Source organism: Arachis stenosperma, chromosome 4, assembly GCF_014773155.1.
Source record: "Arachis stenosperma cultivar V10309 chromosome 4, arast.V10309.gnm1.PFL2, whole genome shotgun sequence".
In the NCBI taxonomy this organism is placed as follows: domain Eukaryota; kingdom Viridiplantae; phylum Streptophyta; class Magnoliopsida; order Fabales; family Fabaceae; genus Arachis; species Arachis stenosperma.
The window spans coordinates 26125335-26142037 of NC_080380.1; the positions used below are offsets into that span (position 1 = coordinate 26125335).

General features: G+C 42.0%; 1 non-coding gene across 1 annotated transcript; it reads right to left on the bottom strand.

Annotated features, from left to right (window-relative positions):
* Nucleotides 1-2803: 2803 nt before the first annotated feature.
* LOC130978653 (small nucleolar RNA R71) lies at nucleotides 2804-2911 on the bottom strand. The gene has a single exon (XR_009086273.1). It is a non-coding gene; the product is annotated as a small nucleolar RNA R71 (small nucleolar RNA).
* Between the last annotated feature and the right edge of the window lie 13792 nt (nucleotides 2912-16703).

Here is a 16703-nt window from a genome sequence, read left to right on the forward strand (position 1 = left end):
ATTCAAGAGAATCCGGAAGGTCTAACCTTGTCTGTGGTATTCTGAGTAGGATTCAATGATTGAATGACTGTGACGTGCTTCAAACTTGTAACCTGCTGGGCGTTAGTGACAGACGCAAAAGAGGGATTCTATTTCCAGTAGGAGCGGGAACCGACCGGTGATTGGCCGTACTGTGACAGAGTGCGTGAGCATTAGCTTTCACTGCGAGGATGGGAGGTAGCCACTGACAACGGTGAAACCCTATACGAGCTTGCCATGGAAAGGAGTAAGAAGGATTGGATGAAGGCAGTAGGAAAGCAGAGAGACGGAAGGGAAGGCATCTTCATACGCTTGTCTGAAGCTCTCACCAATGATATACATAAGTATCTCTATCTTTATCTTTTATGTTATTTTCGTTCATCATCTATACCCAATTGAGTCTGCCTGACTAAGATCTACAAGGTGACCATAGCTTGCTTCATACCACCAATCTCCGTGGGATCGACCCTTACTCGCGTAAGGTTTATTACTTGGACGACCCAGTGCACTTGCTGGTTAGTTGTGCGAAGTTGTGTTTATGCCATGGTATTGAGCACCAAGTCTTTGGAGCCATTACTAGGGATTGTTTATGTTTTGAAAAGTATTGATCACAATTTCGTGCACCAAGTTTTTGGCGCCGTTGTCGGGGATTGTTCTTGTGTATGGACAACTGCCGGTTCATCTTGTTGCTTAGATTAGGCATTTATTTTTTTTCGAAATTCTTGAAGATGAATTCTAGAGTTTCATGATGATTTGCTGAAATCTGGCTGGCTGTAAAGCCATGTCTAATTTCATTGGACCGAGGTTTCAACTTATCATCACAAGAGCTTGTTGATCTTGCTTTTGGAGCAGTGATCTGCTAAGGCTTGGCTGACATTTGGCCATGTCTAGTGTTTTGGACCGAAGCTTTCTTTGAAAGCTTGGCTGGCTGTGAAGCCATGTCTAATTCCTGGATCGGAGTCTTAGACTAGCATTGCACTGATTCCTGGAATTCTCATTAAGAATTTTGATGTTTTCACTTAATTTTCGAAAAACACAAAAAAAAATTAGAAAATCATAAAAACCAAAAATATTTCTTGCTTGAGTCTAGTGTCTCATCTTAAGTTTGGTGTCAATTGCATACATTCATTCATGTGTCTTAAGGATCTTCAAGTAATTCTTGATGATTTCTTACTCTGATCTTTGAATTCTTTTGACTTGAGTGTTTATGTGTCTCATGTAGTGTCAGTAGTATACAAACTGCTAAGTTTGGTGTCTTGCATGCACTGCTATTTGATTCTTGTTGCATTTTGATTATTAAAAATCCAAAAATATCTTCAAATTGTGTCTTTTCAAGTCAATAATACAGAGAATTGAAGATTCAGAACATACTGCAGAGGAATTATACAGAAAAAGCTGAGCATTCGAAAATGCCCAGTGAAGAAGGCAGACTGGCGTTTAAACGCCAGCCAGGGTACCTGGTTGGGCGTTTAACGCCCAAAAAGGGTGCATTTTGGGCGTTAAACGCCAGAATGGATACCATTCTGGGCGTTTAACGCCAGGATGGTGCTAGGGGGAAGATTTTGTTTTTCAAATCAAATTTTTTTCAAGTTTTCAAAGTTTTTCAAAATCAAATCTTTTTCAAATCAAATCTTTTCAATCAAATGTTTTCAAAATTAATTTCTTTCCTTTTTCAAAGATACTTACTAACAATTAATGATTTGATTGAACATTTTTTGCCTTTTCTGTTGAGGAAGGTTTTATGTTTGAATCATATCTTTTCTTGTTAGGCAAGTCATTAATTTTTCAAATCAAATCTTTTTAAAATTGTTTTCAAATCATATCTTTTAAAATTGTTTTCAAATCAAATCTTTTTAAAACCATAACTTTTCAATCATATCTTTTTAATCACATCTTTTTCAAAATAGTTTTCAATCAAATCTTTTTAATTTCTAATTTAAAAATCTTTTCCAAAAATCACTTGATTTCTTTTCCACTTTTATTTTCGAAAATCAATTAGTGTCTTTCAAAAAATGTTTTCAAAATATTTTAATTAATTCTCGAAAATCTTCTTCCCTCCTTCTCACATCCTGCTATTTATGGAGTACTACTCCTTCTTAATGCACAATTCGAACCTTATCTAATTAAAGTTCGAATTCTTCTTCTCCTTCTTCTTTCTATTTCTCTTTTCCTCTGACACCTCAAGGAATCTCTATACTGTGACATAGAGGATTCCACATTTTCTTGTTCTCTTCTCTTCCATATGAGCAGGAGCAGAGACAAAGGCATTCTTGTTGAAGCTGACCCTGAACCCGAAAGGACCTTGAAGAGAAAGCTAAGAGAAGCCAAAGCACAACTCTCTTTAGAGGACCTGACCGAATTCTTCAAAGAAGAAGAAGACATGGCAGCCGAAAACAACAATAATGCAAACAATGCAAGGAAGGTGCTGGGTGACTTTACTGCACCTACTCCTGATTTTTATGGGAGAAGCATCTCTATCCCTGCCATTGGAGCAAACAACTTTGAGCTTAAGCCTCAATTAGTTTCTCTAATGCAACAGAATTGCAAGTTCCATGGACTTCCAATGGAAGATCCTCATCAGTTCTTAGCTGAATTCTTGCAAATCTGTGACACAGTCAAGACTAATGGGGTTGACCCTGAGGTCTATAGACTGATGCTATTCCCTTTTGCTGTAAGAGACAGAGCTAGAATATGGTTGGACTCTCAACCTAAAGAAAGCCTGGACTCTTGGGAAAAGCTAGTCAATGCCTTCTTGGCAAAGTTCTTTCCACCACAAAGATGGAGTAAGCTTAGAGTGGAAGTCCAAACCTTCAGACAGAAGGATGGAGAATCCCTCTATGAAGCTTGGGAAAGATACAAACAATTAATCAGAAAATGTCCTTCTGACATGCTTTCTGAATGGAGCATCATAGGTATTTTCTATAATGGTCTCTCTGAACTGTCCAAGATGTCTTTGGATAGCTCTGCTGGAGGATCTCTTCATCTGAAGAAGACGCCTACAGAGGCTCAAGAGCTCATTGAGATGGTTGCAAATAACCAATTCATGTACACTTCTGAAAGGAATCCTGTGAACAATGGGACTAGTCAGAAGAAAGGAGTTCTTGAGATTGACACTCTGAATGCCATATTGGCTCAGAATAAAATATTGACTCAACAAGTCAATTTGATTTCTCAAAGTCTGTCTGGAATGCAAAATGCACCAAGCAGTACTAAGGAGGCTTCATCTAAGGAAGAAGCTTATGATCCTGAGAACCCTTCAATGGAAGAGGTGAATTACCTAGGAGAACCCTATGGTAATACCTATAATTCTTCATGGAGAAATCACCCAAATCTCTCATGGAAGAATCAAGAGAGACCTCAACAAGGTTTCAATAATAATGGTGGAAGAAACAGGTTTAACAATGGCAAACCTTTTCCATCATCTTCTCAGCAACAGACAGAGAATCCTAAGCAGAACCCCTCTGACTTAGCAACCATGGTCTCTGATCTAATTAAAACCACTCAAAGTTTCATGACTGAAACAAGGTCCTCCATTAGGAATTTGGAAGGACAAGTGGGACAGCTGAGCAAGAAAGTTACTGAACTCCCTCCAAGTACTCTCCCAAGCAACACAGAAGAAAATCCAAAAGGAGAGTGCAAAGCCATCAATATGGCCGAATTTGGAGAGGATAAAGAGGAAGTGGACGCCACTGAGGAAGACCTCAATGGACGTGCATCAACTTCCAATGAGTTCCCCAATGAGAAACCATGGGAATCTGAGGCTCAAAATGAGACCATAGAGATTCCATTGGACTTACTTCTGCCTTTCATGAGCTCTGATGAGTATTCTTCCTCTGAAGAGGATGAGTATGTCACTGAAGAGCAAGTTGCTAAATACCTTGGAGCAATCATGAAGCTAAATGACAAGTTATTTGGAAATGAGACTTGGGAGAATGAACCTCCTTTGCTCACCAAAGAGCTGGATGACTTGTCTAGGCAGAAATTACCTCAAAAGAGACAAGATCCTGGGAAGTTTTCCATACCTTGTACCATAGGCACCATGACCTTCAAGAAGGCTCTGTGTGACTTAGGTTCAAGTGTAAACCTCATGCCTCTCTCAGTAATGGAGAAGCTAGGGATCTTTGAGGTACAAGCTGCAAAAATCTCACTAGAGATGGCAGACAACTCAAGAAAACAAGCTTATGGACTAGTAGAGAACGTTTTGGTTAAGATTGAAGACCATTACATCCCTACTGATTTCATAGTCCTAGAGACTGGGAAGTGCATGGATGAAACCATCATCCTTGGCAGACCCTTCCTAGCCACAGCAAAGGCTGTGATTGATGTTGATGGAGGTGAACTGATCATTCAAGTGAATGGAGAATCCTTTGTGTTTAAGGCTCAAGGATATCCCTCTGTCACCATAGAGATGAAGCATGAAGAGCTTCTCTCAAATCAGAGTCAAGAAGAGCCCCCACAGTCAAACTCTAAGTTTGGTGTTGGGAGGCCACAACCAAACTCTAAGTTTGGTGTTGAACCCCCACATTCAAACTCTAAGTTTGGTGTTGGGAGGTTCCAACATTGCTCTGAGTATCTGTGAGGCTCCATGAGAGCCCTCTGTCAAGCTACTGACATTAAAGAAGTGCTTGTTGGGAGGCAACCCAATAATTATAATTTATATAGTTTCTTTTGTTATTTTATGTTTTTTGTAGGTTGATGATCATAAGAAGTCACAAAATCCATTGAAAAAGCAAAAACAAAATGAAAAACAGGAAGAAAAATAGCACACCCTGGAGGAAGATGTTGCTGGCGTTCAAACGCCAGTAAACCTAGCAGTTGGGCGTTTAACGCCCAGTCTGGCACCATTCTGGGCGTTTAACGCCAGAAAAGGGCACCAGACTGGCGTTAAACGCCAGAAAAGGGCAAGAACCTGGCGTTAAACGCCAGGAATGAGCACCAGCCCGGCGATTAACGCCAGAAATGGCTCAAAACGTGATTTTGAGCAACATTTGGTGCAGGGATGACTCTTCCTTGACACCACAGGATCTGTGGACCCTACAGGATCCCCACCAACCCCACCACCGCTCTCTCTCTTCTTCCCCCATTCACCAATCACCTCAATACCTCTTCCCCAAAACCCCTTCACCTATCAAATCCCATCTTTCTCTTCACCACTCACATCCATCCTTCATAAAACCCCACCAACCTCACCCTTCAAATTCAAACCACTTTCCCTCCCAAACCCACCCAATATGGCCGAACCCCATCTCCCCTCTCTCCTATAAATACCCTTCTTCACTCCTTCATTTTCACACAACCAAAACACCACTTCTCCCCCTCTTTGGCTGAATACACCACCATCTCCCTCTTCCTCATTTCTTCTTCTTCTACTCTCTTCTTCTTTTGCTCGAGGACGAGCAAACATTTTAAGTTTGGTGTGGTAAAAGCGTTGCTTTTTCGTTTTTCCATAACCATTATGGCATCCAAGGCCGGAGAAACCTCTAGAAAGAGGAAAGGGAAGGCAAAAGCTTCCACCTCCGAGTCATGGGAGATGGATAGGTTCATCTCAAGGGTGCATCAAGACCACTTCTATGAAGTTGTGGCCTTGAAGAAGGTGATCCCCGAGGTCCCCTTTTCACTCAAAAAGGGTGAATATCCGGAGATCCGCCATGAGATCCAAAGAAGAGGTTGGGAAGTACTTACCAACCCCATTCAACAAGTTGGAATCTTGATGGTTCAAGAGTTCTATGCCAATGCATGGATCACCAAGAGCCATGATCAAAGTATGAACCCGGATCCAAAGAATTATCTTACTATGGTTCGGGGGAAATACTTGGATTTTAGTCCGGAAAGTGTGAAGGTGGCGTTCAACTTGCCTATGATGCAAGGAGATGAACATCCTTACACAAGAAGGGTCAACTTTGATCAAAGGTTGGACCAAGTCCTCACAATCATATGTGAAGAGGGCGCACAATGGAAGAGAGATTCAAGAGGCAAGCCGGTTCAATTGAGAAGGCATGACCTCAAACCCGTGGCTAGAGGATGGTTGGAGTTTATCCAACGCTCAATCATTCCCACTAGCAACCGGTCCGAAGTTACTTTAGACCGGGCCATCATGATCCATAGCATCATGATTGGAGAAGAAGTGGAAGTTCATGAGGTTATAGCCCAAGAACTCTACAAGGTGGCGGATAAGTCCTCTACCTTGGCAAGGTTAGCCTTTCCTCACCTCATTTGTCACCTCTGTTATTCAGTTGGGGTTGACATAGAGGGAGACATCACCATTGATGAGGATAAGCCCATTACCAAGAAAAGGATGGAGCACACAAGAGACCCCTCTCATCATGAGATCCCTGAGATGCCTCAAGGGATGCACTTTCCTCCACAAAACTATTGGGAGCAACTAAACACCTCCCTAGGAGAATTGAGTTCCAACATGGGACAACTAAGGGTGGAGCACCAAGAACACTCCATTCTCCTCCATGAAATAAGAGAAGATCAAAGAATCATGAGAGGGGAGCAACAAAGGCAAGGAAGAGACATTGAGGAGCTCAAGCACTCCATAGGACCTTCAAGAGGAAGGAAGAGCCGCCATCACTAAGGTGGACCCGTTCCTTGATTTCCTTGTTCTTTATTCTTCTGTTTTTCGAATTTTAGTGCTTATGTTTATCCATGTTTGTGGCTTATGATCATTAGTGTCTTAGTGTCTATGCCTTAAAGTTATGAATGTCCTATGAATCCATCACCTTTCTTAAATAAAAACGTGCTTAATTGAAAAGAAAAAGAATTGCATGAATTTTGAATTTTATAACAGTTTAATTATTTTGATGTGGTGGCAACACTTTTGTTCTCTGAATGTATGCTTGAACAGTGCATATGTCTTTTGAATTTGTGGTTCATGAATGTTGGCTCTTGAAAGAATGATGAAAAAGGAGACATGTTACTGAGGATCTGAAAAATCATAAAAATGATTCTTGAAGCAAGAAAAAGCAGTGAACACAAAAAAAAAAAAGAAGCAGAAAGCAAACGAAAAAAAAAAGAAGAGAAAGAGAAAGAAAGAAATAAAGTTGTGATCCAAGGCAATAAGAGTGTGCTTAAGAACCCTGGACACCTCTAATTGGGGACTTTAGCAAAGCTGAGTCACAATCTGAAAAGGTTCACCCAATTATGTGTCTGTGGCATGTATGTATCCGGTGGTAATACTGGAAGACAGAGTGCTTTGGGCCACAGCCAAGACTCAATAAAGTAGCTGTGTTCAAGAATCATCATACTTAACTAGGAGAATCAATAACACTATCTGGATTCTGAGTTCCTAAAGAAGCCAATCATTCTGAGTTCCAAAGGATAAAGTGAGATGCCAAAACTATTCAGAGGCAAAAAGCTAAAAGCCCCGCTCATCTAATTAATACTGATCTTCATAGATGTTTTTGGAGTTCATTGCATATTCTCTTCTTTTTATCTTATTTGATCTTTAGTTGCTTGGGGACAAGCAACAATTTAAGTTTGGTGTTGTGATGAGCGGATAATTTGTACGCTTTTTGGCATTATTTTTAGTATGTTTTTAGTAGTTTTAGTTGAGTTCTTAGTATATTTTTATTAGTTTTTAGTTAAAATTCACTTTTCTGGACTTTACTATGAGTTTGTGTGTTTTTCTGTGATTTCAGGTATTTTCTGGCTGAAATTGAGGGACCTGAGCAAAAATCTGATTCAGAGACTGAAAAGGACTGCAGATGCTGTTGGATTCTGACCTCCCTGCACTCGAAGTGGATTTTCTGGAGCTACAGAAGCCCCATTGGCGCGCTCTCAACAGCGTTGGAAAGTAGACATCCTGGGCTTTCCAGCAATATATGATAGTTCATACTTTGCCCAAGATTTGATGGCCCAAACCGGCGTTCAAAGTCACCTACAGAAATTCCAGCGTTAAACGCCGGAACTGGCACCTAATTGGGAGTTAAACGCCCAAACTGGCATAAAAGCTGGCGTTTAACTCCAAGAGACGTCTCTACACGAAAATGCTTCATTGCTCAGCCCAAGCACACACCAAGTGGGCCCGGAAGTGGATTTTTATGTCATTTACTCATCTCTGTACACCCTAGGCTACTAGTTTTCTATAAGTAGGACCTTTTACTATTGTAATAGATATAGAGAGTCTTTTGATCATGTTTTGATGATTGAACTCACTTTGGGAGGCTGGCCATTCGGCCATGCCTAGACCTTGTTCTTATGTATTTTCAACGGTGGAGTTTCTACACACCATAGATTAAGGAGTGGAGCTCTGCTGTACCTCGAGTATTAATGCAATTACTATTGTTCTTCTATTCAATTCCGCTTGTTCTTTGTCCAAGATATCACTTGTTCTTCAATCTGATGAAGGTGATGACTGACACTCATCATCATTCTCACCTATGAACAAGGTGACTGACAACCATTCTTGTTCTACAAGCATCTGAGGCTTAGTGAATATCTCTTGGATTTCTGATTGCATGATGCATGGTTGATCGCCTGACAACCGAGTGCTCGCCTGACAAACGAGCCAACCATTCCGTGAGATCAGAGTCTTCGTGGTATAGGCAAGAACTGATGGCGGCATTCAAGAGAATCCGGAAGGTCTAACCTTGTCTGTGGTATTCTGAGTAGGATTCAATGATTGAATGACTGTGACGTGCTTCAAACTTGTAATCTGCTGGGCGTTAGTGACAGACGCAAAAGAGGGATTCTATTCCAGTAGGAGCGGGAACCGACCGGTGATTGGCCGTACTGTGACAGAGTGCGTGAGCATTAGCTTTCACTGCGAGGATGGGAGGTAGCCACTGACAACGGTGAAACCCTATACGAGCTTGCCATGGAAAGGAGTAAGAAGGATTGGATGAAGGCAGTAGGAAAGCAGAGAGACGGAAGGGAAGGCATCTTCATACGCTTGTCTGAAGCTCTCACCAATGATATACATAAGTATCTCTATCTTTATCTTTTATGTTATTTTCGTTCATCATCTATACCCAATTGAGTCTGCCTGACTAAGATCTACAAGGTGACCATAGCTTGCTTCATACCACCAATCTCCGTGGGATCGACCCTTACTCGCGTAAGGTTTATTACTTGGACGACCCAGTGCACTTGCTGGTTAGTTGTGCGAAGTTGTGTTTATGCCATGGTATTGAGCACCAAGTCTTTGGAGCCATTACTAGGGATTGTTTATGTTTTGAAAAGTATTGATCACAATTTCGTGCACCAGCTTCAAACTCCTGAAGGCGGGGCGTTAGTGACAGACGCAAAAGAATCACTGGATTCTATTCCGGCCTGATTGAGAACCGACAGATGGATAGCCGTGCCGTGACAGGGTGCGTTGAACATTTCCACTGAGAGGATGGGAGGTAGCCACTGACAACGGTGAAACCCTTGCATAAGCTTGCCATGGAAAGGAGTAAGAAGGATTGGATGAAGACAGTAGGAAAGCAGAGAGACTGAAGGGACAAGCATCTTCATACGCTTATCTGAAGCTCTCACCAATGATATACATAAGTATCTCTATCTTTATCTTTATGTTTTATTCATACATCACCCATACCCATTTGAGTCTGCCTGACTAAGATTTACAAGGTGACCATAGCTTGCTTCATACCAACAATCTCCGTGGGATCAACCCTTACTCGCGTAAGGTTTATTACTTGGACGACCCAGTGCACTTGCTGGTTAGTTGTTCAAAGTTGTGTTTATGCCATGGTATTGAGCACCAAGTTTTTGGGGCCATTACTAGGGATTATTTGAGTTGTGAAAAGTAGTGATCACAATTTCGCACACCAGCGACCGCGTGCCAGAAGCGAAGAGGAAACGACGCGGCCGCATGACTGACGCAACCGCGCGACTTGAGCAAATCGCATACAATGCGGACGCATGACCGACGCGACCGCGTGACAAGGAGAACTCCAAATGACGTGACCGCGTGACCCACGCGGACGCGTTACAGAGGCCACACACCAGAACTTGCAGAAAACGCTCATAGCGGATTCTGAAGCCTTTTTGGCCCAAATCCAAGTCCAGAAGTCGTAGACCAGAGGTTATGAAGTGGACGAATGCATCCATCAGGAGTCTCCAAATTTTCTGTTATTCTTGGATGATTTAGATCTAGTTTTGAGAGAGGTTCTCTCCTCTCTCTCTTAGGATTAGGATTTAGGACTTCTCTTAGTTTTAGGAGTGACTCTCAATCACAGGTTGTTTATTTTTAATTATTTTTCCAATTTAATTTATAAACTCTTTCATGTTATGATTTTCGTTGAATTAATATTATTTGAGGTATTTCAGTTATTATTGCTTTGTTTTATTTACATGATTATTGCTTCCCATCTGAAGGCATTTTTATTCCAGCAGTTTCAATTTCCTTTCCTTTTGGCCTTGGTTAAATAATTGGTAACTCTAGAGTTATCAAACTCATTATTGATTGAAAATTGGATTTTTTCATTTCATTAATTCATATTCCAATAACTCTAGCCTTTTCCAAGGAAAGACTAGGACTTGAGGATTCGAATTAATTCATCCACTTAACTTACCTTCATAGTTAGAGGTTAACAAGGTGGGAGAAGAATCCAATTCTCTTCATAATTTATAAGGATAACTAGGATAGGACCTCCAATCTTTATATCTTGCCAAGAGTTTATTTTACTGTTAATTTATTTTACTTGTCATTTAAATATGCTTGTGCCCATTGCCCAAATTCCAAAAACCCCAATTTTACCTTTTTCATAGCCAATAATAAGAACATACCTCCCTGCAATTCCTTGAGAAGACGACCCGAGGTTTAAATACTTCGGTTATCAATTTATTTAGGGGTTTGTTACTTGTGACAACCAAAACGTTTGTACGAAGGGATTTCTGTCCGTTTAGAGACTATATCTACAACGCGACTGATTTTATGAAATTCTTTACTGGCAAAAATCCTAACGTCAAAATGGTGCTGTTGCCGGGGAATTGCAAACGTGTGCCTTATTACTGGTTATTGTAAATATTTTTCTAAAAAATTTTTTTTCTTTTACTTGTTTACTTGTTTTCTCTTTTTCCCCCTTATTTCTGATAGCTATTATGAATTCTCACCCCTCTCGCTTTGAGTTTAGTCCTAACTTTGTTGAAAGAAATAGAAACCACAGCATGAATATGCATCAAGGTCAGACCAATCAAGGATGGATGGAGTCAAGAGGATCTAATCAACCCTTTTGGCAATCACACCCTCCAAGATATCATGGACAACGACCATTCTACAATGCATACCCAGCTGAAAGATATGGTGGACAACCTTGTAACTACCAACAAGCCCCACCCCGTGCCTATAGACCATCCTCTCAACATGACCTCGAACCACCACACTCACAAGCTTCTTTTCGCCATTCGCCACCATACGATCCTTATCCGCCCCAATACCAATTCAATTACTCCCAGAACCACCACTCCCCCATACGCATTACCCATATCCATCAAACTCAAAATCACAGGTTAGCCTCGAAGAATCAATGAAGCAATGTACTGTAATCCTTCATCAACTGGAGCAAGCAATGGTGGAGAAGTTAAAGCAATTATCTTCCGGACGTTCAGCCCCTCAACAGACCCCCATGGCCTTATGTGGAGAATCTAATAAAGAACGTGTTGTGAAGAAGACACAAGAAACTCCAGTGAACAGCATAGAGCATAACTTCGTACTAGAACAAGTAGAGAAAGCTATCATTACAGAAGAAGAAGAGTCGGTTGTTGTGGAGAACTCCGTCAAAGATGTTACAATTGACGCTGAAGAGGACTTTGCACCGCCTCCACTGCAAATATCTTATGAAGAACTAAACGGAATAACCCAGGACACAGGTTTCCTTGATGATGATAATCACCAGACCTATTCTTTTAGCAGCGAACTTGCATCCACAAGTGATTTCTTTAAGACAGAAGAATCTTCCCCGAGTGAATATGAAGATGATGCTAAGGTAGATCTTTCTCAACCTCCAATATACGACTTGAGCGATGATGAGGGAGAAATTGAAGACTCTGATCAAGAGATGGTTGAAGTGGAAGAATTCACAGAAGATTATAAGGGAGTAGAACTTACAGAACCACTGGAAACACTTATCCCAAGGCCGTTACCGCCCACCACAGACTACAAGTGGGTAAACCCCTTGTCTTTTATCTTCAATATTCCACTTGAATATGGTTTGCTTGAAACAGATGGCCAGCTTAGAGCTCTCTGCGGCTTTAAGAGTAAAAGGGAAATGGCTCATGCTCAGAGCCGGTGCACAAGGTTCAATAAGGTTCCACGCTTCAACTCGAAGTGCAAGGATTGGTACCATGCTCAATTGAGTGGATCACGGAGAACGTTTGGTCACCGTGGTGAGAATCTAATTTCCAAACCGCCCAGATGGAAAAGTATAGATCACAACGAAAGCGGATTTGGAACCAAAGTTAGGGATCCTGGAAAATATTCTGATATTCATCACCCCAGGAGCCCAAAAATCTGTTTGAAGCTGCTCAGAAGCTTCACATGCCTAGTTTGGGACCCCGGAGGCCATTGGCATTCCAAGCATTGGTGGAGATTTCTGGATGAATTTAAACACAAGCCGCCATAACAGGAAGCTCAACCAACGTCCAACTTAAGGACTTTAACCAAAAGTGCTAGGTGGGAGACAACCCACCGTGGTATGATCGTTCTTTTTTTCATTTTTTATTTAGTTTTAGTTGTTTTCAAGTTTTATTTTATTGAACCTGGAATTTCTCATAACATTCATATCATTTTGCACTATGCATATTGCATAATTACATATCTGCAAAAAAAAAAAGCGGCATGCGACGCGACCGCATCAATCATGCAATCGCGTCAATTGCGATAAAACACCCCCCACGCGTCCGCGTCCCTCATGCAGTCGCGTGCCCTGGAGATCGGCGTATAACCCCAACGTCCAGAAAGTTGGGCTGGAATCATGCTGCCCTCGTGCTTTTCGCGCAAATGACCCACGCAATCGCGTCCCTGACGCGATCGCGTCACATGGGCATAACCAATTCCACGCGACCGCGTAAGCGACGCGACCGCGTCGCATGGACTGCACAGCACCCTAAATGGAGACAGAGAGTTGCGCTGAAACGACGCTGGAATCGTGCGTCCAGCACAAATTTCAGCAACGCGATCGCGCGACACATGCGATCGCGTCCACCCCTCTCCTACCCCTCCCATGCGATCGTGCGATTCACGCGATCCCACCCACCCATTTTTTTTTACCCCTACCACGCGACCGCGTGCCCCACGCGGCCGCGTGGATTTCAAAATATAACCCCCCAGCCACGCGAAAACCTATCTCGCGCAGCCCCCCTCCCCTACCTTCTTCCCCCTCTATCTTCCTTCTACCCTCTCAACCACCACTCAGCCACCCTTGCCGCCGCCTCCACCACCGCCGCCGTCCGACCCTAGCCGCCCCTAGCCGCACCCAACCCCCCTTCTTTCTTCTTCTTTCTTCTTCTTCCCTCCACCTCCGCCACAGCCCCCCCTCCGCGCTGGACGCTGCCACCGCCACCACTCAGCCATTTTTTACCTGTTCTACTTCTTTCGCCCTTCCAGGTTCCACACCACGCAGTCCCTTTTATCCGTTCGTAGTTTTTCTTAATTTTTCCGTTTTTTGTTCATGTTTAGGCTAGTTAGATATACATGTTGTAGTGGATTCTAGGTTGTTAGGTAGCCTAGGATTTGGTTAGTGGATTTAGGTCTGTTTACTTGCACTGTTTATGTTTCTGTTTTATCAAATCTGTAATTCTGCTGTTGCTGTGCCCTTGTTCATATGCTGTGATTTCCTGCATTTGCTGCTTATCACTCTGAATTTTCATGTTTATATTCATTATCTATAACTGCAGCTTAATTTTTAATTCATATACACTACTTTAATTGCTGATTATTTTCCGGGACAATCCATATTTAGCCGGAATGCTGCCCAAATTTCTATAAAATATTTTCATTCATGTTTTGGTTTGGCATTTTGAATTCTGTTTTACTCTGCTTTCCCCAAACCATTTCATGAATGCCAGGGCATGCTTTCTTATCCTCTTTGATTTCCTGGTTTATAAACTGCATCTGTGATGCTCTGATTCCAATTCTTCTTTATATCTCTTTGAATCAGCATCCAATTGTTTTTCTTGTTTCGTTATGAGTTACTTCTATCTCTACCTGTGAATCCTTGTTACATGGACTATTTTCTTTATGCCACTTACTTTCCCATATTTTCCTGACTCACTAATTTTAATTTACTAACTTCTTTTTCAAATTCTAACCATACTAACTTTTTATAAACTCTTTTCTGACTTTTCACTTTCCTCTAACTTTTTTAACCATGGCATAATGACAATTTCTCTATTTAACTTGAATTCTAATACATTTTGGATTGTAAATTATTCCTTTCAAACTTTTAAACTGCTTTACAATCCTTAATGCACATTTACCTAACTCATTTACCTCATTCTCATTCTCCTTTACCGCTTTGAGTTTTCTTTGTTTAATTGCCTATTTGTTTTCCTATTTTTATATTTCCTGGTTTTCTGTTTTTCAGGATGTCTACCTCACAGAGAAAAGGAAAAGGCAAGGCTACTGGCAAGCGCAAAAGAGGAGATCCCTCCCAGTCCATCATAGATCTAATGCATGATTCTTCATGGCGGGAGAAGAACTTTACCCAGCAGGAAAAAGCTGACCAGCTACTCCCCGCCACTGATCCGATAAAATTTGCAAACCGGTATTGTGAGCTGAAGTACCCGGTGTTTGCAACCTCTAGGAACCTGTACCTAGAGAGGACTCTGAGGATCCCAGGAGAACTCCAGCAATACACCACTGAGCAAATCAAACAAAGAGGCTGGTTCTTTCTGGAAAGAGCACTGACAGAGGTCAATGCATCTTAGGTTAGGGAATTCTACTGCAACTACTATCTCACTACCCTAGATGCAGTACAACTAAGGGGCAAGCAGATTCTGGTCACTGAAGAGGCCATAGAGGACATCCTACAGCTCCCACCTAAGTCCAATCAGCCTGATGGTTACAAAAAGGCTGAGGAGGACATGCGTTTCTTGAGGTTTGATTGGGATGCTGTCAAGGCAAGGATAACCCTGGACCCGACTGTTCCTTGGGAGATGGGTTAGGACACCACCCTGCCCAAGGGTATCAAAAGGGCATACCTAAATGATGAGGCTTGGTTATGGAATCAGATCCTGAGTAATTATGTCATGCCGAGTACTCATGAGACAGAGATTCCAGCTGCTATGATCACCCTCCTCTGGTGTGTGATGGAGGGTAAGGACCTGTACTTGCCATGCTTTATCCGGCATTATATGGCCAGGGTCCACGTCCGAGGCACTCTTTCCTTTCCTTATCTGGTTACACAGCTAGGCCATGGAGCTGACGTGCCATGGGAGGATGCCGATGAGAGACCACCGGCTACGGACTGCAGGAAGATCATTCCTCACAGTAGAAACTTCCTGGCTTTGGGCTACAGACCACCACCTTTCACTGCTACTGATGAGACAGCCCCACTGTCTGCCGGACTCTCTTCATCCACAGCTGCCCCTACTGCCACCACTGCACCTCCACCTACCTCAGAGCCCGTCTACCGCCTCGTGCACTGCTTATTTCGATAGCTTGATCAGATGGAGCACCGTAACCGGCGCCGGTATGAGCATCTGAAGCTGATGATCCGACAGGACAGTGACATCCCCTCCGAGCCTGACTCACCATCTGAGCCATCAGAGGAGGAGGCGGATGAGCACCAGGAGGAGACCCATCCGCAGGCAGGCACCGAGCAGGCTGCTCCCCAGGCAGAGGTTCCACGTCAGATTGAGGCCGCAGATCCTGAGATCCCGATCCAGTCAGCCCCTCCTCTACAGCAGCCAGATCCACAGACCACCACCACAGAGCCTCCAGCTACCATCCCTACCAGTGATGACACCCCTTCACACCCAGCTTGACTGAGCATCAGGGATGATGCTTTATATTAAGTGTGGGGAGGTCGCCATCTCTGGCGTTTTATTTTGGTGAACCACTACATCTCTTTTTCTTTTATTCTGGATATTTTTCTGTATTTTTCTTTTTATTGTTATTTTCTGAGTACTTATACATTGCTACTTTGATGTATTTCTACTCTATTTCTGCATTTTGCATTTTTAGTTCATATTTTAGCTATTTAGTTTATTTTAGTCATTTAGTTTAGTTTGCAATTCTAACTTATTAGTGGATTCATTAGTATAGTTTACCCTTTTTTTTAACATAAGATAGCATAGTCTAAATTGAAAAATATAAAAAGGAAGTAAGCTAAGAAATTGAACATAACAGATTTAAATCCATAAATCTTGTATATAGAGCATTACATCATATACTTAAGTTGACAACATTTCATCAAGGAGGAACATTAAAACCTTAAAGGCCACCTAAGACAATTTTTTTATGAGAATAATGGGAAATTTTAACTAAACCTCCATGACATACATGAGTGATATATGATTTATGAGTTTGAGAACATACAGCCTGTGAGTTTTGAGCTTAATTGTATGGTTATATTTAAACCATAATATTTTATTCCTGTGTGTTCCACTCTTCTTTTCTATTCTGGTGTTCTTCGCTTTGTTTTAATCTATATGTCCAGTTATAAAATATAGATACATACCAAGAGAGTGATTGAGGCCTTGTTTAATTTTAACTCACTATCCCAAATAAAGCC